Below are 7651 nucleotides of genomic sequence, written 5' to 3' on the forward strand. Positions count from 1 at the left end.
TTTTTTTTTTTTTTAGGGTTTCATCAGAAAGCAATTTCAAGTAAATCGTTTCATCTCTCTGGGATATAGTTTCTCCGTCTATAAAGTAGGCATGACCTGGCTGGCCTTTCTGTAAAAAGCAGAGGTGTAAGGAAGACTGGGAGCTTTCCAAGGTCAGAAGGCTCCTGAGTTCCTCAGTCGCAGTGAGTGCATTAGTGTCCTAGGGCTGCCTTAACGGAAGACCACAAACTGAGTGGCTTAAACAATAGAAATGTATTGTGTCACAGTTGTCACGGTTCTCCAGGCTAAAATTAGAAACCAAGGCTATCAGCAAGACCATGTTCCCTCTGAAGGCACTAGGGAAGGATCTGTTTCAGGCTTTTCTAGTTCCTTGGCTTGTGGCAACATCACTGCAGTCTTCGCTTGGTGTCCTGTGTGTGTGTGCCTGTCTCTTTGCATGGCAACCTTTTTATAAGGACACCAGTCATTCTGGATTAGAAGCATGCCCTACTCCAGGGTGACCTCAACTTGACCAATTACATCTGCAAGGACCCTATTTCCAAATAAGGTCCCATTCTGAGGTGCTGGGGATCAGGACCTTCACATATGAATATGAGGGGGATACAGTTCAATCCATAACCGTGAGCAATAATATAGTGGGCCATGGAGGGCAGTCCAGTATTTACCTGCCCGCATTTGTTATCAGTAATGCTGATCAGTAATTCAAGTTCTGTATTAAGGGAAGGAAAAAATTGACAACTTACACATGCATATAGCTTGTATGTATGCAGAATTCTAGAACTACTACGCCAGTTCCAAGTACCCAAGGGGAGGTGACCGAATGCCATGTGTGGCCTTACAAGACAGTTGGCTGTTAGCTGATGGCCACAGCAATGGTAGGGCAGAGCGTGACAGCACGAGGTGGGCAGGGCCACAATGAGAATGTTAACACAAGGCTTCTGAGGAGCCCAGCAGGTGGCCTTAGCTCACTGCCTTGCCCTGTTCGGGGGCCGCCCCTCAGCCAGCCGGTGCCCTCTGAACAGATTCCCAGAGGCTGACTTACCTAACACTCAAACACACATGCTGAAATACCCATGTTTCATTTCTGCTGAAGGTTATTTCTTTCCAATAACCAAAATGCTCCAATTCCTCTCGAAGGCCCAGAAGCTTAACATCCTAATGTTAATCAGAAGGATACTGAACGAGCTTGGAGAGAAGGCAGTGAGACTTGATGCATTGTCCTCACCTGGCCCACCATGATGAAGGCCTTTCCAGTGAGGAACCTGGTCAGAAAGCCTCTCTTCCCTGGACATTCTGGGTGAACACTGCCAAGCCCTGCCTTTGCCGTCCTTTCTCGAGGTCCGGGCTGGCCGCTCCCTTCTGTTCCCAGGGTCTGTCTCCACCCAGGCTTCAGGGAAGTCTTGTGAGTCTTCATCCAAATGTCTCCAAGGGAACCAAGGGAGGGAAGGGGGAATGGTGGGCATTTCTAGTCTCCACAGGACTAATGCGATCCTCTTTCGATGTGCCTGAGTACATGGGGAGAAGGTCCAAGCCCTCCCCACCTTCCCCAGTAATCTCAGGTTCTTCCAGCAAATCTACCTCCACGGGTCACGTGCCTGAGGGAGGAACACAGTTTCCAGGGGGATCTGCTCCAGAATCTGGGTGGGTCAGAGGTCAGAGAAACTCTAGGGACCACCTGAAATACGGATATGGCAGTTCAGATGCACCTGCTTCTCACACACACACATGCACACACACAGACACACACTTTCTCAGTCTCTCTCTTCTGGACTCCAGAGAAGACTGGCAGTATAGGAACCACCCTCTGTGGCAAAGCTGAGGTGTTGGAGCCCTCTATGTGTAATGCAGTGCTAAGACCATTCTCCTAGAACGTTCTGCCTGCGAGGATTTGGAAGAACATCAAGAATTAATTTGGTAATTTTACTCCTAAGAACATACTTACTGAAAATAATTCCACATACCCACACTACATACACACACACACACACACACACACACACACACAGGTGTTCACTGGAGCCTTTCTTTTTCAGTAGAAAGAAATTAAAAACCTAAGTGCTAGCATTAGGAAATGATTTTAAAACGTATGTTTTATCAATACAATGAAATACAAATCAGCTGATTTTTAAAAATATTTTTAATGGTTATTTATTTATTTTGAGAGAGAGAGAGGCCAGAGAGAGAGAGGGAGAGAGAGAATCCCAAGCAGGCTCCTCGCTGTCAGCACAGAGCCCAACATGGGACTCAATCTCACAGACCTTAAGACCATGACCTAAACTGAGGTCAAAAGTTGGATGCTTAACTGACTGAGCCCCTCAGAAACCCCTGAAAAACATATTCTTGCAGATGTTGCAATGTCTTTGGAAAATGCCCACAAAATAATTACTAAAAGTCAAAAATGTAGGCTATGAGTCTATACGAAAATGATATTCTCCAAAAAGTTAGTGGTATTTATCCTTCTGTTTTAGTAGATGAGTGTTTTCAGTTGTTTTCTTTAGGCTCTTCTGTATTTTCTAACTTTTCAATAATGCCTGTGTGCTATATTTATAAACGAGGGAGGGAAAAGCCAATAATGGAAAGCAAAGAAAGAAACCCATGTCTTCTTCTTTCCGTACAACTTCCCACCCGGACCCAAGGCCTCTTGCACAAGAATTTCTGCATCTCTTCTTCCTCTGGCCACTAAAAAGTAAATGGTGCTGGATCTGATACCTAGCCCAGGCCAGGTATCACTTGCTTTTCTCCACTAAGAGAAGTCGTTCTGGCTAAATTCCTCTCATCTCTCATCCTACTGCCCTTGACCCTCCTGACTCCCAACACAGAGAATCCTCCCAAATTCGGCCAACAGGAACAAACCTTTTCACCATGGCCCTGCAAGGTTCAGTCTGTCCTAGCCAGAGTTAAGATTCACCAGAGAGAGCAAGCAAAGCAGGGAGACAGAGACAGAGAGAGACTGAGAGACAGAGACAGAGACAGAGAGAAAGGGGGTGGGGGACAGAAATAGACTCATCTGGCATTCGGCCTTTCTGGATGGAATTTGTCCAGTCCAGGCAGGATGAATGAGGAACACAGACCCATTCCTTCCCACGTGTTTGGAACCCTGGCCCTGAGCCCTGAGCTGCGCATTCCATTTATCCTCTTTGTGGGCTGAACAGATGAAATTGCTTTAGCTGAAGGAAGTGGCGTGAATTTACTAATGTATTAGATCTGCAGGACGCATCCATCATACAGATCTTTGGATCAGCTCGATTCATGAGACAGGTACCCACTCAGCAGGCAAACAAGTGTGTGGTGCTCCCACCTCCAGGCCAACAGGTGGGCAGGAAGACCCCATCCGTGACACGGGTCAGGTCTGCAGGCTGGGCCACACCCCTTCCTAGAGGTATGGTGGGTGGGTTAGCAGTGCGTAGGAGATCCCACAGCTGGAGAGAGGGAAGGCTGGTCCCTGGGACCCAGCTTCCCATCTTGCCACCGGTGTGAGACAGGGTAGGGCGGGGGGATGGCTGGGGGCTGCAGGCTCTGGGGAGAGCTTCAGGGTCCTCACATCTCCAGTCCAGTGGATAGTTCTTTGTGTTCTTCTTTCCTTTCTCCCCAAACCCTGCACTCCCCTCCCTGCCTTTCCTCCCACAGACAGTAAACCATTTAACAAAGAACGTGGCTTTGTTTCCTCCCTCACCTGTCCTGATACATCTTAGGCTGAAACACCACAGGGCCTGTCTCTGATGAAAATTCACATTAAACTGCTCTCCCTCCAGCACCATCCTCTCCTCCGGACCTGAGAAGTCAGCACCCCCCCACCCCCGCCAAGGCTCTCCAATTCCCCGTTCTCACACCCCCACCATGGCTGCCTTCCTCCCTTCCCAGACAGAGGCTATGGGTTAACGTGTCCCCACCTGAGACAAAGAAAGGAGGCTTTGTTATACCTGCTCGATCCTAAATATTATCATCATTTAATTACTGCCATTCTCCCAAGCCAACTTCTTGGCAGCCGGTGCTCCTTTAGTTAAGTAGGCTTTTCATTTTCCCAGGGAGGCTGCATCAGAGGTTATTTGTGAATGGAGACTAATTTGGGGTGTTGCTGCTGGTATAAAGAAATGGCTCCCAGGTAAGAGAGACTTAAAAGACAAACCAGGAATAGGTTAAGCGTTCCCTTCATGCACAGATCATCTTTGGGAAAGGGCCACCACACCCAGATTCAATGTCTTGGGCACAAATCAGTGGACTGCTTTATTAACTGGCCCAGATTCAATTCTTCTTCTCTTTCTCTCTTTTTCTTTCTTTCTTTCTTTCTTTCTTTCTTTCTTTCTTTCTTTCTTTCTTTCTTTCTTTCTTTCTTTCTCTCTCTCTCTCTCTCTCTCTCTCTCCCTTCCTTCCTTCCTTCCTTCCTTCCTTCCTTCCTTCCTTCCTTCCTTCCTTCCTTCCTTCCTTCCTTTCTTTCTTTTCAACACAAGGAGAGCTGGGTCACATTCATTATGCTTTCAGTTGCCAAGAATTTTTCTCCTGGTTGTGTGCTCAGGCAAAAAGGACAACTTGACTTCAGTCTTCTGGTATGTGCATCTGCCAGGAGTGTCTGCTCGACCCTAAAAGGTGTCAGAAGCTGTCAGATTCTAAAATGGGCCCTTGCTCTGCAAAAAGGACCAAGGATTCCACACCTGGCATGACGGCACCAGCCGGTTCCCAGCCTTTGGAAATGGGGACCCAGATTTGCTGCAAGTGTTAATATAACAGTAGGAACTCAGATTCAGCTCCCACTGTCTGGACATTCCTAAGTTTATTTGGTTAGGTCACAACACTGCCATTTCCTTACAATGTTCTTCTGGAACATCTCTGATTATGGGCTGCTCTCGTGCTCCCAACTGGAGTCATTCTTGCACTCATTTTTGGCCACCTGGGCTGGAAAGAAAATCAGCTCAATCAGGTCATTGAGAGCTTGACCATCCCCGATGTCGGAGGACTGGATGGAGTTAATGCCTGTGTGCCCAGCTTTTCTTTCTCTGTCCTAATCTTTTTATTATTATTACTATTATTGAGACATAAATGACATATACCATTGTGGAAACTTAAGGTGTACAACGTGCTGGTCTTACACATTTGTATACTGCGATATGATTGCCGCCGTCGCATTAACTATATCTCTATAAATCACATCGCTGCGGTCTTTTGTGGTGAGAACAGTTAAGATCTAGTGTCTTAGCAACTTTGAAGTTTATAATACACTATGGATGACCATAACCTCCATGCTGTGCCTTAGATCTCCAATAATTATTTATCTACTAAAAGCAAGTTTGTACCCTTAAGTGACACTTCCCCGCCATCCCTGCTGACTATCATTCTACTCTGTTTTTTCCTAAGTTTACCTTTTGAAAATTCCACATGTAAGTGATATCATCCAGTATTTATCTTTCTCTGCCTGGCTTATCTCACTTAGCACGATGCCCTCAAGGCCCGTCTGTCCATGCTGGGGCAAATGGTACCATTTCCTGCTTTCTCATGACTGAATACACTGTGTGTATTCCAGCGGAATATGTATGGGCAGGGGCAGGGGAAGTGGTCAAATTGAACTTGGGGGAAACTCTGTAGACAGACAGAATGACAATGTGACCAAAAAAGGAGGGGAAAAGAAAGCACACATCATCGTGATGGCAAAACTTTTTTTTAGCAGGATCAGCAACTCTCATCTATTATCTCACTATTTCTATCTCCTTAAAAGATAAATATCAAGATCATCTGTCATATGCATTTTTTTCCATTTTCAGACCCAAAGTGACCAGTCTTGGTAAATATCTGTGTTAAATATGGAAAAGAGTTCCTTTGGAACCTACTCAGGGGGAGGGGAGGGGTGTAGGGACAGACATAAAGAATCACAGGACGAGTCAAGAAGAGGGTGTAGGACTGTGTAGGGACATTACCAGAAAGAGCACCCGAAGAGGCCCTGGGGAGAAAGGTGAAATGGCTGGTTGGGGCTCTTGCTTGGAGAATTGCCCCCACTCGGAGTCCTTAATATTTATTTATGTCATCTTAACATTGGCGTCTTTGTTCTGGTGCTGAAACCACCGAGTGGGGACAGGACTCCACACACCCCTGGGCGAGGGATCTTGCACGTCTGTGTTCAGTGAAACCTTCTGATGCCGATGTGTCTGTGTCAGCAATCAGGCGCTTTGCAAGGATCCTACGGTGTCTGGGTCATCATTCTCTCTCTCCCTTTTTCTAATTAAAAAAAATTTTAATGCTTATTTATTTTTAGGAGAGACTGGGTGCGAATGGAGGAGGGGCAGAGAGAGGGAGACACAGAATCCAAAGCAGGAGCCACAAGATCATGACTCGAGCGGAAGTCAGACGCTTAACTGAGTGAGCCACCCAGGCGCCCATTGTCCTCTTTTTGAAGAGACTTGCAGTTCCTGGACAGCAGTGCCACACCCTATTGTCTCTGGACAATGCAGATGACACTTTTCTAAGGGAAAAATCCACCAGTGAATGCACTCCTCTGTGGTCCCTCTTCTTATATTAAGATCATCACTTATGGGGCCCCTCATTACTTGCCAAAATCTGGGATAAGAATCTTCCATTTACTGAAATATATCAGTGTCTTTTAATATGTTCAATCAACCTTGCCAGTTAGGTGTTATTATTCCCATTTCACACATAAGGAATGAGCCCCGAAAAGTTCAAACAAAACAAAGCAAAACCTTTGTCCCAGGTCACTAGTAAGAAGTGGGAGACGTGAGGTTTGGAGCTGTTGTTCAAGGCTCCCGCTTTTATGATTTTTGTCCCAATGCTGGGCTGAAATCAAGAGTCAGACCCTCAGCGGACTAAACCACCCAGGGGCCCCTTCTTTCATTCTTAGGAGAGTGGACACTTTCTTTTGGCTGTGGCTTGCAATTCTTTTATTATGAATGAGGTTTTGAATGATCTGCTTGTGGATGTAGGCATTTACCCTTCCCTCTGTGGGGGGCATCCCTGTATCTGCCTGGCCATGTACAGTACAGGGCCTCTAGGCATCTTTGCTGAAAGGTTTTATTATTTTCCTGAAATACCCTTTTATAGCAGAGCAAAACAGCCATGCCCTCTCTGAGGCTCGAACTCAGGACCTTCAGATTATGAGACTGATGCGCTGCCCACTGCGCTAAGAGGGCTGCAGTGCAGCTCCTCAGCATGAGTAATAATGCCTCCTTAAGTGGTAAACTCCTTAAAGAAAAAGGTATCCGCTCATCATTGTTGGTCAAGCCGATGATTGAGTGGATTAGGAATAGAATCAAAAATGTTCCTTTCCCACATCTCCTCCCACAGCAGTAGATTCTTAAGTAATCTAGAAGATAACTCAGCAATGATACATGCACTTTGGAAAAATGAAAAGACCTCAGTATGTTCATCGAAGCCCATAAGCAGAGGAACCAAAATGTATTAGGCTCATCTAAAAGAATGGGTGTATAAGCCTATAAATATTAACAAAAATTAAACACTTGTCAACTTTGGCACTAGTATCCCTTCTTCGTTGGGTATTGGAAGCTTTTTATTCTAGAAAAACCAGAGTCAAGGTGCTAGATGGTCAGATTCAAAAATTATCAAACAAAACCTCTCAGTGAAAATAGGGCAACAGCATACCTATCTGTGGCCACTCCGTTCCTGAAGCCTCGTGAAATAACAGGAAAAGGAT

General features: G+C 45.9%; 1 non-coding gene across 1 annotated transcript; it reads right to left on the reverse strand.

Annotated features, from left to right (window-relative positions):
- Positions 1-7057: 7057 nt before the first annotated feature.
- Positions 7058-7130, reverse strand: TRNAM-CAU. The gene has a single exon. It is a non-coding gene; the product is annotated as a tRNA-Met (tRNA).
- Positions 7131-7651: the final 521 nt, after the last annotated feature.

The sequence above is a fragment of the Suricata suricatta genome, chromosome 1 (genome assembly GCF_006229205.1).
Source record: "Suricata suricatta isolate VVHF042 chromosome 1, meerkat_22Aug2017_6uvM2_HiC, whole genome shotgun sequence".
Taxonomy (NCBI): Eukaryota; Metazoa; Chordata; class Mammalia; order Carnivora; family Herpestidae; genus Suricata; species Suricata suricatta.